The sequence below is a fragment of the Falco peregrinus genome, chromosome 4, assembly GCF_023634155.1.
Source record: "Falco peregrinus isolate bFalPer1 chromosome 4, bFalPer1.pri, whole genome shotgun sequence".
Lineage (NCBI taxonomy): Eukaryota > Metazoa > Chordata > Aves > Falconiformes > Falconidae > Falco > Falco peregrinus.
In genome coordinates, this window is record NC_073724.1 from 25,392,025 (window position 1) to 25,411,793 (window position 19,769).

Genomic DNA, 19,769 nt, shown 5'->3' on the forward strand with positions numbered 1-19,769 from the left:
ACAGTATCCTGTATTGTAGAGTATCTTGAATCCTTTCAGAAACAGACCTTCTGCAAGGATGCTATGGGTGCACGTAACACTTTGTCAGATTCAACTCCTCTGCAGTACCCTTCTTATTTGGCAGAAGATTCCAGTAACACCACAGACTCATAAGATAAAGTCTGTATGTCATAGACTACTATTTAGATATACCATATCTACACCAGAATTTAGACAACAGGCCTGTTCTTAAATCTGAATATGGTTCACAAAGAATTGATGCATTTATAATGGCATAGTTCTTTTAAGCTAATAAAAAATTCTGGATTTTTGTGAATTCTATAAAGATTTGTTAATGGCATCTTTTCTAGAAAAAAGAAAGGTGTCCTCATATCACTCTCATATCACTGCTGTTGTCAAGAACAACTAGTTATAATTATCTAGTTTCTAGTTTACTGATACTCTCTGCATAACAGTTTATGTCGTCTTCTGGTTTGTGCTGTGAAGTCAGCTGTGGAGATGATTCATCTAACTCTAGACTGTCTTGGCAAGAGGCTGACTCTTTGTTTTGTTTGTTTTGTGAAGAGGGTATTCCCACAGATGATCTAATACTGCAGCTCAGCTCTTACAGCGCTTGTAGCATTTGTCATGAGATACATCTGAGGAGCATTAGCAGTCTACTGACTCCAGTGAGTTATTTTTCATCCTATTTCCATGACCTAATTTCCATGGAGACCCCTATTTCTCATTATGAGGGTTCTCCCCCTTGTTTTCATTCTCATGTTACATGAGTACTATAGAGTCCTTTCAGCCTGTGTAGTATTTAACAAGGGAGTTCTGGTTCTAAAATGACTAGTCGACAATAAAAGCTCTATCTTAAAAGCCAGCAAGTGTAAGGAAAAAGTGAATAATTGCCAAAAAAATCAATTTGGATTAGTCCCTGCAAAGAAAATCAAGCAAACCAAGTTTTAGACAAGCAACTAGAAATAGCAGAGATTTGGAAGAAAGTGGGTAACTACTCAAAATGAGGCACAAATGGAAGGTAGCCTTGTTATTGTAAGTAGAGGAACATCACTTTGGTTCATTCATTATCTTGATGAGAGCTGAAGCCTGCTCCTGCATCGGGGGAGAGATACAGGGCATCCAACTAACACACTCAGTGCGGGAGCAGTGAACTGAGAAGAGTTTTAAAACACAGCAGTGCTGTGCATCCTCATACACTGGATAAGACCAGCTTCAGTGTAGTTCTGAAAAAACTTAAATAAAAATAAAAATAAAAAAAAATCTGTTCCGTTATCTAGGAGTCAGTGCCAAAATCACACTTGCACACATTAGGTGCTTAAACAAGAAAATAGCCAAGTACATATTATTGGAGATTGCATAAATAAAGGAAATAGATGCTAGTACTCAAAGTGTGTTCAGTTAGTTCAGCTAAACCTCCTTCTACAACCGTGAAATAATTTCCAGAATATGGACTGCTGATTCATGAGCAAAAATTGCAAATAAAACTGAGGCAGGGAGAAGCAAATGAACAGAAAAATCGCACCTTTATTTCTGTAACAAAACCATGTGCAAAACTACAGTCCATTAGTATTACCCCAATGGTAAGTGAAGACTTGGAGGAAATGTGAAATCTGTAATGTGAATAGAAAATGGAAAAGAAGGCACGACGGGTCTGGCAGTGTTCATTTGTGCCAGATTAACCTTTACTAAAATAAATGCTGTTATAGGCTATTCCACCATTGGACTCAAACGAAATATTTGATATGACAACCAAAAGGACATTGTGTGTTTTACTACAAAAGATGGAGTTTATTTTAACAAGTCTGAAACAGTCATGGAACTTACTATGGACAGATACAATACATTATGCTAACAGGGGAACTGTTGAGCTAAAGCCAGTTCATCAGTGGTGTTCCTCAACAAAGTATTTTGGAAAAGTCAACCTCTTCCTTAATGACATTAGCAGAAAAATGGTGGTGAAATGAATGAATAACATAAAGTTGGAAACATTTTATTGTTAATAGAGAGGATGTTTGGGATATCATTTGAGTATAAGTAAACTAGAATATTTGGAGTAAGACGGGTTTAATAATGAAATAATAATGTAAAAGATAGGATTTGAACCTCACTGGTCAGCAAGAGCAATGATGAGGGGAAAAGAACTGTGTGCATCTGTTGATCACAGAATGCATATGACCACTGGTGGGATGTGACAATGAACAGGATAAATTAAATCCTAGGGTACAGTGGGAAAACATTTCCAGTGCAGACAGGGAATGATGAATAGTGCCATATAGCTCATAGTGAGATGTAATCTAGGAAACCATGTGAAGTTCTGGTTACCATCACTGAGGAAAGATTAATTAAGACAGAAACAAATGTAGGGATGAACAAAGACAACATGAGCACAAGAGCAAATATGTGCCTATTTATTAATTTAGGCTGAACGCTGACAGTGTGTTCAGCGTGCAGAGCTAACAGGAGCAGTGGTGGCCAGGTAATGAGCATGGTTTCATGGCTGGGCCCTGTAACAGTTTTCTGCAATACCAAAGGACAGGATCAGCCTTTCAGAAGACCTGCCATATGCCAGCCCTTAAAATTTGCCATGGTCTTCTGCTGCCTTGTTAAATTCATTTATTACAGTAAAAAGGGGAAGTAAAATACAGTACCTCTTACTCATGGGAAACTGATAGCACAAGCTCTCAGCAAATCTTGTCTGAAACTTCCCCAAAAATATCAGCCCATAGCCACCTATAAGGAGCTGCTCCTATCCTAACATTTCTAAACATAGAAAAGAAATCTCTACTAATTGCAAGTCTTTTTCTCCAAGGACTTTGATACAATGATTTTTTTTCAAAACCTGAAAATCTTTTCATACGCTAAGAATACCCAATAATATTTATACAATAAATACTACATTCTGATTATGCCATAGCAACAGCATAATACCCAGAATTTGCACTGGTGTATGAGAGAGTAATAAAAATTAAGATGCTATCTCACTGAAATTTTTATTCTTTCATTAAACAGCTAAACTTTCAAAATTGCCAGTTACTGCCTTTTTTGTGTCTTCATCCAGCTCTATCTTACTCATTATCATTCTTTCAGCACAGACATTTCCAACAATATCATACAGGGTATGCGTTTCTGTCATAAGGAACTAGAATCCATTCGACAGAGCTGCTCTTGTTTTTTACTTTGCCTGTGGTAGTACCTCAGCTATCAAACAGGGATCAATACTCATGTCATTGCACTAGATGCTCTGTGAACAGCAGCAGAAAAGCAGCTGCTTTCCTGAGAGCTCACCTCATGATATGCAGGGTGACTACGCTGGCAAAGTAAGGAACGCAGGACAGTTAACAGCAGAGGCATGTACTTGCATTATTATTCTAATAATTCACTGCATTATTTCAGCATGCTTCATCAAATCTCTTAATGTCTTCATATATTATTATTGCTAATAGTCATGTATTAGCAGTTCACTTTGCCCCTGAAAGAACAGGGAAATAATACAGAGATTCAGCTTCTGCCTCCGACATTTTAGTGCAGACTTGGGAAATACACTTACTAAGGCATGTTCTCACATAATACACTGGCTCCTTTTGCCTTACATATTTTAGCTGAAAAAGGCACCAAAAACTGGTTAATTAATATTATCAAATTAGTCGAACCACTCATAAAGAAGACACTATTCCTACAGCAGCAGCCACATTTATATCATGGCCTTCCTGCAGTATTTTTATTCATCAATATACTGTTGAGCATCTCTCCATGCTGTTCCTCGGGTTAGGTGCAAGCACATAACAGAGGCAGAGGGCTGACTGACTGGGAGGTTTGCTCTCCATCAGCGTAGCAGAGTCAAAAGAGCAGTCAGAATTTTAAAATCATCTACAAAGACTGAAAGAATTGGGGATATTTTTTCTCAGAAAGGAAAAAAAAAAAAAAAAAAAGAGAAGGCACAATAAAACACAAAAGGCTGCCGCAGAGTCAAAAGGAATAATCTGTGCTCCACATCCATGATGAACAGGACAAGAAGTAGAACTGAATTTCTACCCTGTAACCTTCTCCTCCTCTTGCTGCCTCCCTCCCAGCCATCAGGTCCCTGCAATCTCACCTAGGATTTGATTCTTGCTTGATTTACCAAATAAAGTGGAATGGGGGACAAATTTGCCCTCTTAATGCACACAGTCAAAACTGCCACTGTTCTATGAAGAGTGAGAGCTGGAGAAGTGAAATCTGTTCTGCCCCTCAGGCTACAAACTGAACGTTGCGTTACTGAGCATTAGCTGGGCCTCTAGGGTGACTGTATCAGATGAAACATAAACAACAGTATCCAATGTGACACAAAATAGCATATCAGATCAGAAATTAAAATCTAAATCTGAGCAATTTACAGAGGTGGGTAGTTTTATCCTGGCTTTTGCTTTCAGACAAGGAAAATTTTCACTGCATGGAATAGGATGACTCTGAGTACAGTCCCGGACTCTCATGAATATAACAACAGGTATCTTTCTACAGTATTCTTAGAGCATATAGATGCTTTGGGGGGTTTATTATTATTATTATTATTAGAGCTGTAGTCTCATTATTTATGCTTCATTTGAAGACAAGAAAATCAGATACTCTAATTTTTCATCATTTGTGTACCTTATCTTGCACATAGCTTCTTGTAGCATGGTCTTCGTGTTATTGCTTGAGTGGCTTCAAACAGTGCATTAAGCAACTTGAGTGACAGCTGTCTGCTTTGTCTTCTTTCATATTTTTTCTGAGAGATGTTTCTTGAGTGAAGGTATCTGGCTCTATATTTCAACTGTTATACACAAATGCTTTCTGTTAGTAAACACACATTGCTTCAAGACAAGCACAGGCAACTCGTACTTACGTGTGAATGACATGGGGTGGGTGCTGGTAATTCAATGGGAGTCATTTCATAGCCTCTGGGACTCCAATGGGAGTCAGTCCTCTGTCTCTTCAGATTGGTCTTACCTGAACAAAGCTCCATGAGGAAAAAATGTTGGTCATTATGTCTGTCCTCAAACTTTGGGTGATCATTTATAGTTATTGAGCACTTTCTGTGGAGCACTATGCCAAAAAAAGACTGAAATATTGAAAAACAAATTTCCAAGCATATTAATTTGAAAAGACCACAGTATTTAGGACATTAACACTGCAAGGAACACACAGACCTTGGAGTATTCTAAAAGTGGTATGTTTTGTATCCCACTTACTCCTCAGTTTTATTCATGTAATTCTAAGATTAATCTTAAGGGTCAGAGACCCAATTTCTGGCAGTGGTACAAGATTTTATCTACATCTATGTCAGCAATATGTGTAGCACAAAAGAAGTCCATTAGCAGTAGCTGTTGATGCTGAGAATCCCCTACCCATTCTATACACATGTGGCAGCAGGGGGTGAAGGGTAAACCCCAGCCAGCAGTCAAGTACCCACACATCTGCTCGCTCACTTCCCACTCCTAGCGTGACAGTGGAGAGAAGAGAAAAAGCAAAAGCAGTTAAGGTTCTCAGTCAAGACAAAAACAGCTTAACAGATGAAAGAAAAAGGGGAAAAAGAACAAAGAAAAAAAAAAAGTGATGCAAAAGCAATCACTCACCATCCCCCACAGGCAGACCAATGCCCAGACATTCTCTAAGCAGTGGCCACCCCAGAAGCGAAAAGAAAACCACCTTTCTTCTTCCAGTTTTTATTGCTAAGCATGATGTTACATGGTATGGAATATCTTTTTGGCCAGCTTAGGTCAGCTGTCCTGGCTGTGTCCCCTCCCACCCTCTTGCCCATCCCCCGTCTACTTGCTGAAAGGACAGAGTGAAAAAAGTAAGCCTTGACTTGGTGTTCAGAAGCAGCCAAAATATTGATGTGTTATCAACAGTGGCTAAGGCACAAATCCAAAACACAGCACCATATGGGCTGCTACAAAGAAAGTTAACTCCGTTCCATCCAGACCCAGTAAAGGGATAAAGAGTGTTAGAGCAGCTCTTGTCTCACCTCAGTAGCTCCACGATGGTGCCTGTTATCAGCTGGAGCATCTTCTGGAGGTGATTTTCTGGAAGACATCTTCCAGCTCAGTTTCATCTGAAAGTTGTACACTTTGTGCACTCCTGAAACAGTCTAAAATCTGAACCAGAGCCTGGTAAATGTTTTGAAAAAGCACAGCTCATCTGAGCTGCAACACTAACACTGAAAGCATGGAGCATGTTCCCAGCTGTCAGCCAGCCTTCTGCCAGAAATACATACCTCCTGAGAGAAGGGGCACTGCAAGGCGTAACTTTGGACATGTGGCCACAGTTCCTCAGCCAGGTATTAGCCACCATGCAAACGGGCATTTGAACTGGGAAACCAAATTGCTAATGAGAGTGTTAAATTAATGTTTCTGCTGTCCCTGACAGAGAAGTAGAAACTGCCAGCAGTGGGACAGGTCTAACAACTGGAAACAGTGTCAAAAAAAGCATTACAGAGGAAAAAATTATATCCTTTCAGTAGCCTAGAAGGTGAGAGAAAATAACTCCAGGACAAGCTATGACCTAGAAAATAAGGCTTTTTCTGGATTTGCTTTGTTCAGATTATTTTTTTTTGGTTTGCTTGTTTCTGATTTTTTCTAAATTGGGTAAATTGAGAGGGATTACATGAGCCCGACTGCCTGTAAAAGAGGCAGCTATGCTGTGTTATTAATGCAGGGACTTCTCAAGAAGTGGTTAGAGAGTATTTGAGTGCTTTTCTCTGGGAGACTGAAAAGCATCCAGAGCACATTCAGGAACACAGTAAAAACTGCTTACTTGGTCATATGCATAATTTGGTTGGGCTTCGCAATCAAAGAAGAAAGAACAAGTTGATGTTGATCCTTTCTGATACTCTGCCTCAGAACATAAGGCCTCTCTGAGAAAGAAGCTTTGTTTTAATCTCCATAAAGAGGTTTCTGATAGCTTCTTATGGGGAATACAAACCAACTGCCTGACCACTGTTGCTTATTGTGGTCGCTTTCTGCTGTCCTCAGGGGCTTGCTTAGCTGTGTGAGCAGTGCCAACGACTTGCCACTTTGAAAAACAGGGCTGGGTGCCAGGTGGGCTCCCAAGGCAGGACAGGGCAGCAGGGGGAAAGTTTGTGTTCAGGGTGAAAAGATGTATGTGCTGCATTACATGCAAGCACATTGCCAGAGAGCTGTGAAATGTTTTGTTCTGTTTTTCCTGTGGGTATATATGAAGAGAGATTTCTGTTACAATATAGATTCTTTATGAGAAATAATTAGGCACAGAAAGGGCCCAAGAGAAGCCAGGGGGAGATAATCTAACCCAGGGATGTCTCATTGCAATTAGGAACTTACAAAGACAGTGTATATGCTAAAGAGCATCTTCTGTTACTACTTCATTTCTGATATGTCTGGTGCCTTAAACCGGAAAAATAATTTCTTCATACTGTTCTACCGAAAAAATTGCATTTTAGAGTATAAAAGGAAGAAGAGGAGAAGTATGGTAGTACAGCTTTAAGAAAAAAAAAAGTCTCCCCAAAATTCCCTAATGTAGGCTATACAGCAAAGATGTAAGGAAGGGGCTGGGGCAGGGGGGAAGTAGTGTTGTTCAGTTCCTGTTGTTGGGCAGGATTTCTACTTTGTTAATCCTACTATTATTGGGGTTTTTTGATTGGTTTAATAATCTCTACTACTCCTCTAGAAAATGCCATGAACTGTACCAAAGGTATCCCCCATCTCTTCCTATTGCACCAGAGGGAGAGGCTTAATCACAGCAAAAGATGCTTCTTGCCTCATTAGGACAGAAGAGTCTCAGAGAAAGAGACATGAGCCCATAGAAATAACCAGCCAGGATACCTGCAGAGCCTTTTCCGTTCCTGCAGCACACCCAGCTAGCTACAGAGTATAAGGGGTAGGGTGGGGGTGGGGTGGGAATCCAACAGTATGGGAAAAAATAGCGATGCTACTACTGAGGTCATTTCTTCGTGTTGTATATGAACAAATAAAGAAGGAAAAGCAGAAATAGAATGCTGTTATATGTTAGTCTCTTCTGAAGCAGGATTATCTTTTAGGTATCCTTAAGATGGTTCTGAAATGCCCCTTAGCATTTTTATAGTGACAATAAAGCACTTGGGGCTGAATTGCAAGCTGATTCCTACAGTTAGAAAGACCGTTGCTGTCACTGGCAGCTTAGATTTAGATTATAAGCCCTTCGGTGCAGTGACCTTCATGATGCTTTGTGTCCACATAGATCAGCCACCATAATTTTGTTTTCTTTCTTAAAGATATAATTAAAGAGGAAGCATGGATCTAACAGATGTCACTTTCTGCTAAATAATAAGACTGTATCTAAAAGCTAAGGAAAAAAAATCCCACAAACGTGTTTAGAAAGAACAGAACCATTAGCAGCATAAGTGAAGGGAAAAAACACTTTTTTGATTACCTCATGCAAATCCTACACTCACATTGCTGATCATATTGGTAGAGATGTCACCTACCAGGCTGGACAGGTGATAATGTACAAAGAGAGATATTAAGGATGTAGGAAGAGTGTTTACAGCTACCAGCCATGTATGCTCATCTGCACAAAAGCAAGAGTAGCAGTTCAGTTTTCATGAAACCAATATTTATAGGAAAAACAGCTTCCACTGCTCAGAGGAGACAAGAGAACAGAAGAGAGGCAGTTTTAAATGAAGCCTCAAAAAAACCTTTCAAGTGATGCAGGCAATTAAGACTTCACATGACAATACCTAGGAAATGCTGTGGGTATACTGCACCTGCCTTCTCCATGCCCTGAAGAAGAACGCATAGCAACAGGCGTAAGGAATGTATTAACTGCAACTGTCTTTATATATCCCCTTTACTGTTTTCCTAGTTAAAAATAATGGTGTGTGCACCTCACAGTACCTTTGGCAGAGAATGGATCAGTGATGTTTTACAGCCCAGTTACTACTCTATCAAGAGTAAATAATGCAGCATTTGTTTGGGGGGTGGGGGGTGGGGGATGTTGCCATGTTATTAGGGCCAGAGGGAAGAGCTAATAGTGGGGGATTTCTTGCTGTATGTGATAAGCAAAGGCTTGAATGACCTTTTCAAAATTGTTTTCACTTTGCAAAATACCCCCTTTTAACTTTTCTATCCCTCTTGTGTTTTTGCTCTTCATGCAACAAGGGTAAACAGAATGAAACATCTTGACACACAACCAGCCAAATAATACCATTAATCTTTTCAACCTTCAAAGCTGAACTGCTTTTATTCCCCACCTCCCCCACTCCCCACCCCCCTTAGCTTTTTCACAGATTGCACCATTTCTTTCGAGGTCTGGGTCAGCACCAGCCCTTCCCAAAGTGCATGAGCCACTCCAGCTTCCAGGATATTGTGGTAATTCCCTGAGAAAGTTGAAGAAGGGGAAAGCAAACACCCACAAGGGCAAGGAAGGGCCCAGATCTTTCATTTTACCCAGGAGTCCTGATACTGTGGGGTATTCTGCCATACTGGAAAGCTGGCTCTTGCTTTCGCCACCAATACGCACTGTTCATCCGAGGGGGAAGCAGGGACACTGGGTCCTTTGGCACTGCATGAGCGTATTTTGGACTGAGGTTCTCTGGGCTGGGTAAATGAGGTATCTTTACGAGTGGGCAGCGTGGCTGCCATCAGCAGTGATTGTGAAAAGTGCTGCACCCCTTTCTTCTGTCTGTGTGGCTAGGAAATGACTCACCTTTCTGTTTCATTACTCCAGTCTGCCAGACGTCATTTTTAAGATGTTCCTAATCAAACAACCAGGAATTATCCGGATCTCCCATCTTGTCTGCTGCAATCTGCAGAGCCATGTACAGACACCTGTCTCCTGCTTTGCGCCACCACCCCTTGGGACTCTCCCTCCAAACTCCATCCACCAGCTCCTGCAATGGACAGGAACAACTTTCCTTTGTTTATGTCTTGCCACCCTTTTCTTCCTTCTTGTTTCCTCATGGGGGACACTGTTCCTCAGCTTCATTTTTCCTCCTGCAGTCAACCTCTCCCTCTGTTTGATCCAGTCACACTGGCTGAGGCATTGTATCCCACATCGGGGAGCCCTGGGTTAGGCAAGGAGGACAGAAAATCTTGAGTTTCCTGAATGTAACTCCCTTTCTTCCCCTGTATCTTTACATTATTGTTTCAACTTCCCTAGCTTTACCTCTAAATTCGCCAGTCCTATCTTCTGTTGGGCAATGTTTCATACAAAAATAGTCCCAGAAAATCTTTCTCATGAAAATAGATCCCCTCAATTATTCATATAGGCATTTCCAGTATCTCTTCTCATACTGGGGTCAAGATGTTAGACTAAACAGAGCAATGACTTGGTGTAACATACTCTGTGTCTTCTACCATACTTCTGTTTGGTTTTGGTTTTTTTCTCAGTCTTTGCTTTGAAAGTAAACACTATTATGTTTGCAGCCCAAATATTATTGACAAAGCACAACATAGTTGCTTTTGTTTGTTGCCATTTTCTCTGATTTATTTATATATCTAAAGAGTATCATAACAGTTTGATAACCCCCTGGTGATTATCTTGACAAGAACTTTAGTTGTTAATTAGGTACTACTTACAGATTATAAATATTCCCTTATAGACTTTTCACTCAATTATATGAAGACACCAAATATATATAGAATTAAATCCAAGCAATTTGCTTTAACCCAGCATGGTAAATAATAACTAGAGGTTTTATCAGAGATCAAATGCTAGCTGCTGAGCTGGGGAAATGAAAGTAATTGCAATTCTGATGTTTTTAAGAAGAGCACAGACTTTCTCTCAAGCCCCCTTTCTTGGGGACTGGCTGTAATCAGATTTCTTTGACTTCTGAATCTGCACTTCACGTTTCCTACAGATCCTCAAAACAGCTCAGTGCATATATACTTCAAACAGCAGTCCTTTCCAAGGGTGCTGGAAATACAAGGATGCTTGCAGTGTGGGGCAAGGATTACGCTGAAGGCATTGAAGAACAATGATTTCATCATGTGATTATTTTTCTTTCAAGTGTATATTTCAGATCTTTGAAATAAGCAAGAAGGTCCACCACCAGAATTTGTTGTATGAATTATTCTGAAAGCTGACTAGAGTTTAAAGGAATGGATTATTTTCCTACTTTGCTGGGATCTGAAATAAATAACAGTAAAGAAAACAAACAAACAAAAAAAAGCATACACCATCGAGGACAATTTACTTCCATTTGTGTCAGAAGAACAGCAATAGCTGATTACAGATTAATCACTTTGAACATTGTGTTCACTTCATCATGGAAGAAGGCAGCATGCGTACCTTTCCCAGTTCAATTTGAAATAGTATATCATCCTGACAAGCTAAAGAAATATAGAGACAGTATTATTTTAAAAGGTCCCTTTTTCTTTTCCCCCAAATTTCTTTAGCAAATTCTCATACTTGTTCTGAATGTGTCTAAAAAAATAATACTCCTTTTCTTTAAGTATTTTCAAATGTACTCAATTCATACCCTTTTCTGGGGCAAATCTGCAGAAAGCTTTCAAAACATACATACAATTATGATATGAATTCTGAGATGAGATTGGGGAGACAGTTCTTCAATGAAATGGCAAACTGTTACCTTAGCAACCTGTCATCGTAAGTCTGGATTTTTAAATATTTCCAAAGAGTTACAGTTTTGGGAGGGGACATAGGAAATAAACGAGGGGTCAATAAACAAGAAGTACAGGAAGTAATCTTTGCATACTATATGTTATTGACATTGTCAGCATCTCATCCCTTCTTTATCCTAAGCAAAACATTTCACCTGCCATGTGGCTCACTTCTCCAGCTGAAGGGTATTTCATAGCAACTCCTGAAGTCCTGACCACGGATGTGACCGGAGTTGTGCTCCACGCTCAGCTGAAGGTATTTCCCAACCAAATAATTCCACACTTTCAGAGTCATCTGAGGCTACAAAAGGCCCCAGTGACTTCAGGGAGTTGCACTTGCACAATAAAACACAAATCAAATACATTTAGGAACCACTCAGATCCTATGCTGGAAGCTAATAATTATAATCTATGTCATTGGTAACAACTCCTATATATATTTGTGTAAGGTTTCTTGTTATGATTTTCAGTCACTTGTGTATCCAACCGAGGCTATATTCTTGTGCTTAAAAATTGCCTGAATTTACTGATAATTCTCTTGGAAACATTTGTGTGATGATTTTCTTGTTTGCAAAAATCCAAATTGAGAAGGTCCTTTATGAGCAAACATCGCTTACAGAGCATATATTTTTTTCTTGAGGAGTGAAAGAGGTGAGGAGATGGAACTGCTTCAACCTTTCTCTAATATTTTCCCCCTAAGTGGATTTGCATGGTACATTAAACTAAATGGTATTGACTTGATGTTCACTCTGGACTCTTGAAGTACACTGGATGCCGTTCAATATATGCTGAATCAGATGCTTTGTTTTTGCTGCACCTCTGAGCTGGGCAATGTACCATGAACAATAAAGAAATGCACCTACCAAAAATAATTGTTTGGAAGTTCCTGGGGACGGGAGCCAAGGGACCAGCCTCATTACCACGGATTTAGAATTGCACTTTAACATAGTTCAGAACTCTTGTTATTGTGTGAGGCCTTGTACCACTGACCTAGGAAGCACTCAGACTTTGTTCTCTCCAATTTCAGGAAGAGCTGGTTAGAGAGCAAGCTGCAAGGTGCACGGGGTCAGTGTGGCAGCCCAACGCCTGCCAGAAGCTCCCACTGGAGGGGCCTGTCCTCAGCCACCCTCCAGCTGCCTTCGTGAGAAGTCATCACCCTCAATCCCTCCTCATTAGGTGCATGTGCACCACATCACCTCTTTCTTAACCCTTCGCTCTGCCTTTCAGGCATTACCGTATATGCCACATCTGCATAGAGTTCCCTTGCATAATGTTCCCTGCGTTTTTACCAGCCATTAGCAGGAGGTGTTTTCTTCTCAGCGCTACCTCACTATTCCCCTTTTATCATCCAGCTACAATACCTAAAAAATCTATCAGCCAAGGAGTAGCAGATAACTAACTCCAAGTGACCCATACAGTGTTTGATGGGTTGTGCACGTTGCTGGAGAAATGATGGTTGAATAGGGAGGGCTGAATCGGGTGCAAAATGCATGACAGTGGCATAAAAATTTTGCAAGCATCTTTTCATGCAAATAAGAACATGCAGTAAGTATGGCAGGCAATGTTCCTAATTAGCTTCTTAGATTAATTAAAATGGAAATTTTAATGTATGTTCACCATCTGAAAAAAAACCCAGCAGTTGCAAACTTAGTATTCCAAAGCAAAACTATTTATATCATATAATGTCTGGGAGGGACAGCATGCATGAAATGTGTTTGGAATTATGTGGTACCTATAGTGCAATTTAAAAGCCACTAGTAAGATTTAACCAAAGAATAATTTTATAAAAGCTAGAGAAATGCCCTGGATTCCTGTATGAGCAAACAATTCCACTGTGTGCATTTGGTGAGTCACCACTGCAAGCAGGAATAGCCCCTAAGTGGAAACTCAGGGAAATCAGAATGCACCATCCAGCATACTGAAAAAATGACTGTTACTAGAGAGCACTGAATAATTAAATAAAAAGTAATGTTGTTATGTAACTATCACAGGATCATGTACTTTCATTTCCATAACAACAAAAAAAAAAACCAATGCCTTAGTGAAAGCGTATCTGATGGGAGTCCCTGAAATTATTTGAACAGCCAGGTAACAACTGCAGCAGCCAGTATGTAGAGAGAAAAAATGTTTGTGTTAATATTGGCTCTTGCTATTTTTCCTGATTTCAAAATAAGTTGAGATTGTGAAAATTCTTCCAGCTGTCTTTTGAGTGCGTTTTTAAACCATATCAACTTTGATGAACTTTGATGAACTTAACACATCTTAACTGAAGCTTAAGCTACAGATTTGGAACCATTATTTCTATGAAACAAACAAAAAAAATCCTTATTGAGTGTTTTGTAATGATCCAAATCTAGTTTATCGGTATGCACAGCTTTCATCTTTATAAAAGTGTATTTGCAATATAGATAACCTGCTTATAAGACAAGAATCACCAGCTGAACCTACCTTCTTCGTAAGTGTATCTCCAATGGTACTCTTGAAATGAAAGCTGGATTCACCACCCACCCTTGTCATTTGCCTGCTAGAAAGCCTTTGGGCCAGCTCTGGGACAACCTTTAATAACACTTGGAGAAACCTCAGCTTGGCTTGCATGGGCTGGCGTGGCACTCAGCCTTGAAAGGCAGCACCTCCACGGCATGTGCCTGCAGCAGTGCTGGTGACCAACACCCAGCTGCCTAAGGGGGCCTCGTGTGCCTTATTTTCACTCTGAATTTGTTCACTTTCCATTTTCAGCATCAGTATCTATCTTAATATACACTGTTGAGGGTCCTGTTATCGAAAAGTCATACAACCACAGATGAGCTTAACTGCTCATTTTCCCTGAACAGCAAGGAACAGCAGTCTTTCACCCAAGATTTTGTTTGGATCCATGACACCAAATTGAAGAAAAGTGGTTAAATAGCACAGGTCAAGAGTCTACCTCTGCCAGTCTGCAAGACCTGCCTGTTCAAGCAATGCCTGTTTACAGTCACATTTTGAGGCTGAGCAACTGGATATTTTTAAAGAAGCCGTTGTGACTACTGCTTCTGCTCCACCCTAATTTCTTCATTTAAATGTTGTCTGATGTCACGTCAAATGATTTTCAGGTCAGTATATTACACTGATGTTAACACAAGTAATATGCTCAAGAATATATCAAGTTAGTTAATGCGAATTTGATTGCCATTATAAATTGTTTTCCCTTACTGTTTATTACGAGGCTTTTATACTGGCAAGTCCACTATTTTGAGATAGCTGACAGGTTTACAACTGCCTTGGCATGATATTTATTCTCTGAAATGCAGGCTCAACATTAACCGGATTTCTTTCTAGGGTATCTTAAAATGAACATTCATGACAGAGAAAGTCCCCTATACAGATCTTCCAATATTTTCATTTTAAGCACAAAGCCTAGCTACCTAATTAAAGAATTAGTAAGCAATAAACATCTATGAAACCCAGTTTCAGTGGTTAAGACAATAAGCAGTTTTTGATGGATAAACTTGTTCTTTTCAAACATATTCTTCCAGCGAAAAACCTCTCCCTTCCTCCAAAATCATTTATGTTGATAGATCATAATATCATTTTATGAGAAAATCCAGCAGAAAGGAAAAGTAGAAGAAATACATGAAAGATTTTCCTCTGGGATTTTTCCATAATTATTTTATGGCAAGAAGCTTTATGAGAGTGCGGTGATGCGCTTTGGAGCTGCTCTTTGAAGCTTTCAGCAGCAAGTGGCTTCTCCCCAGCATGTGTTTTAAATGTTTTGCTGGATTACAGTCCACCTGCACAGAACTGTTCTGACCTTTTTACCCTTCCAATATTTTAAACATTTGACCTGCTTTCCTTCCTGCAGTTTTGCTTCCGAGAATACTCTTGAAATAATTATGTAAATGTCATCTTAATGCATTTTCACTGCCACATGCATTTTCAGTCCCCTTATGATGTTATCTTTTCAGAATGCCAGAAAAACGTGAACCAGATGTGCTGAGCACAAAATACCACAGCAGGGATTTCCCTCACAGGAATCATTATATGGAAGTTCTTAAAGACTCACCATGAAGTAATAGGGTTATTTTTAGTAGCAAGAATATAACACAGGTAATAGAGTTTGAAGTATATTAAATGCATATATATATATATATATACACACACATATTTACTGTGCTGAATAATATGAGCCTGCAAGCAAACACTTCAATGATCAAAGAAAATACAACCCAAAATTTTAAAATTTGCCAATGTTAATATGGGTTCCTTTAATATTTATTGATAGTTCATTTTCTGCATTCATTTATAATATGAGTACAGTAAAAAGGTGAATAACAAAAGTTGACCTGTAGCCTGTTGGCATCCCATATAGTTGTATATTGACATTCATTAGTCTGTTGACTCTTGAAATTGCACCAACTGACTAAACACTGGTTCTATATTTGATTGCTGAAGACCCTTGTTTTAGACCTCCTGGGTGAAAGCACAACCAAGCCTTTCAGTCAAAGTGTCTGTTGCTTGTGACAATTTGTTTATGTGTGTTGGGCTCATTCCTAAATACCATCATCTCCTTGCAATCCCGTTCCATAGTCAAAAGTGAGAATAGTACTGACTTATTTCTATCACTTTTCAGTAGAGAGTGACTTTTATAATTTTACTCGCTTATACAGTACCCAGTGCTGTAGAAGTCAGACTGGAACTGAGGCTTTTAAGCAATGCTGAAGTTCACGGGATGAAGCAGAGCTCTTCAGACAATCCTTTGCCATGTAACCCAGTCTTTTACCCACTAATGCTAATGGCAAGCGAACTACCCCATTTCTTCTTCTGCATTAAGTCCACATCTAGCCATAAAACCAGTAAGACTATCTAAGAATATCAACAGCAGATGAAGAGCAACTATAGCTTCTACTGAAGCCACGTTATGTGGAATATCACACATATTGTGTGTTACAAGGTCAGGCAGTGCTGGTGGCTTCTATGGTTCCATGCACAACTTCTCAGTCACTCATCATTTATAAAGAGTTCTCATTTTTGCCTCACACTTTGGGGTCTTTTAGAAATGGTATGAGTATGATGAATAAAAAGAGGACAAAAAGGTGTAAAAATCTGTAGAGACCTAACAGCAAAAGTCGTAGTTTGACTCAATGCATTAAACTCCTCAAGGTAAAAAGTCGAAGGGATATTTTATAGCTTTTTGCAGAGACATGGAGAGCTTCTGCTTAGTGGTTTCATTCTACATTTTTTATTCCTTTCACATTTTAATTATATTTATACTGGGCTTGAGCCTTGTCCCATAAAGCCTGCCACAGACTTGGATGGTTATTCTATCTTTTGACAAAATGTTGGAGTTGGCCGTGAGCTCGCACGCATCTGCCATTTGACCTTTGTAAATTATAGCTGGATCAAGGTATGCCATGTCTTATTAGCTTAATGGTAGCTGCAGTAGAGAAATCTGCACTCTAATGAACAGATTTCTTTGGTTGTTCATGATTCAAATTCTGTTGAAACTTCTCAGGGTTGCTCTTAGCACCAAGCCCAAAGTTTAAATGAAACTGGCTAAAAGACCCTGAGATGGACAAGTAGGCTTGTCATACAGTGTCCTCAGACCACAGGTTTCATATCTTCAATGGGATGAATTTTTCTGGGTTTCGTATCTTTAATAGGATGAATTTTTCTAAGGCAGAAAAGATTTTAAAAATCTGTCATAATCATATGGATTTGTAGCAGAGACTTGTAAACTTAGTTCTAGTTATACGAGTATAATAGAGCCTAAACATATTTCTGAATTGGGGCGGAATTTGTCTGACTTGGACTAATGTGATTTCTGTAGGTAATGCTTGTTTATGAAGGAACGAGAAAAATCAGTGCTGCGGACCGTGAAACAGTGACTACACACTGCTGGGAGGTTTGACAAGGCTCTGATAGACTGGCAAGACTATTTCAGATAGACGATGCAGGGGTATAGTCTTGCAGTATGGGTGTAAAGGGAAGAGAAGCACGGGAATATGTCAGATTCTGATTCTCTGAAATCACTGGCAAAATTCCCACTAAATTAAATAGGACCAGAACTTCATCCTACATATTAATGTGTCTGTTTATTGAAAAAAAAAAATTGCATTAAATCTACATTTCTAGCTTACAGAATTTGGGCAAATCAAAAGTGAGAATCCTGGGCAACCTTAGTTCTGCTTTTTTAAGCAAACACTCTCTGGTGCAGTCTCCACTAACACTACCTCACAAGATTACTTCCATGGTATCTCTGTCTGGTTTAAACTGAAGAGATTCACAGGTATTGACTTTAATAACAATAACAAGGTTTGAAAAATATTTGTGATAGGAACTGTTAGTCAGTTTAGAACCTAACTATAAGGATTGCTGGATAATATATGAGTCTCCAAGTCACAAAAACGTTTTTCAGTTGTTTTCAGAAAACACCTCTGAAACCAAACCCACATTCCAACAAGTCTGGCTTGATTTCAAGCCCCAAGGCAACATTTCTAGCTCCCCTCTTGTGTCCCGTTTCTCCAACCCCTAACTGCACAGGTAAATAACCTTACAAGGGAACCTTAAACAGAAGGTGATAGTAGGCTAAGAGGAGCCTGGGGAACACAGAGAAGAGAGGTCTGAGAGGGCAGACTGTGCAGAAAGGAAATGAGACATCTCTTAGGCTCATCTGGTTCTCCAAGCCCTTTCCTAGCGCCAGCCCTGGGAGACAGGCTGTGGCACCCTCCACTCCTCTCAACAGTCCTCATCTTGTGCTGCTCACAGTCAAGACATTGTGTTCTGCTGGACCAGTTGGGCTGGCAGTAGCTTTTTGCTTTGTAAGCAAACAAGCTTTGCTTGCTTTTCCTTCTTTGATTTGAAATAAATAGCATTTTAATTTTGAATACAAATAACACATAACATAGCAAAAAATGTGTTTGCAGATGCTGAGACATGCCCCACCACTCTATTAACTTTTTTGCACTTTCCCTGCAAAAGTTGTTTCTGTCAATTTATTTTCATTTCAGCTGAGCAAAACGGGAAGGAATAAGCAGGTTGACACAGATGGTTGTCAGGAAAGTGATGACTGCAGCTGAGAATGGGTGTACAAAAATATACAGCTTGCTAAACTGTGTATTGTTTAACTTCCATGTGTATCAAATGTCAAAAGAAATACAATTTGGGGAATATATTTAGAACGCTTTTTTTAAGGGTTGTTAAAATTATTGCTGTAGAATGGAAGGGTGGTCATATGGAAAGGAATTACAACACAGAAAATGGACAAATCCTGCATCCAAAACTTCTGAAAGCAAAGATTAGCCTCCTAAATGCAAAGCTAAGCCCCTAAATAAGTGATCTGCTTTGAGAATTATCTAGGTCTATTGTAAGTGCTGAGCACCGTTAGTCCTGTCAAAGTCACCCAGAGAGTGATCATTGTATTTGAAAATCAGACCATTAACTTAAAAGGTCTGAATGCAGGTTTTTGAACGCTACCTTTAAGCTTCTGTTTTTAAAGGGTCTTTTGGATCACACAAATGACCACAACATGATGCTTTAATAGACCAAATAAACTTAGTGAGAGCAAAAATTTAAAATAAACTTAAATAGCCTTCCTCAAGTTTCTTAGAGTGCTGCCAACTTCAGGGTGGGGGCAGGCTTTGTCTACACTGGAAAGCTGCAGCATTTTAACTACAATTGATCTTATTTTAACTTAGATCTATCTTGAACTAAGGCTAAGCCTAATGTAGACACACTCAAATCGATTGTAATGTTGCCTGTGTCAATTTAGCTAATTTAAATGTACATGCATTAGCAGATTGCATCAGTTCAACTAGATTGATCTTTAAATTGCTTTGTCTAAATTTGTGCCATTTCTAGGAGCTGAAGATTGTGTTTGGAAGAGAGGGCTGCCAAAGCTACTTACCTTTCTCCTACTTGCCAGCTCTGCAGAGTACTACCTCAATCAGTCAATAAGTATCAGTGTGCGTAACCACTCATCAACTGATACTCATAAAGCTGTGCTAGAATGTCCCAGATATTCCCAGAGAAAACCACTGACTTATACACAGTATTAATTGCAACTCTGTGAAGATTAGTTAAAATTTACCAGGTATAAATTTGGACCATAGCAGACATGTTGTCAATATATGTTTTATAGTCAGAATTTAGGTAAATAAATCAGTGATGACTTTTGAATGTTTGAAATTCCTTCTGTGC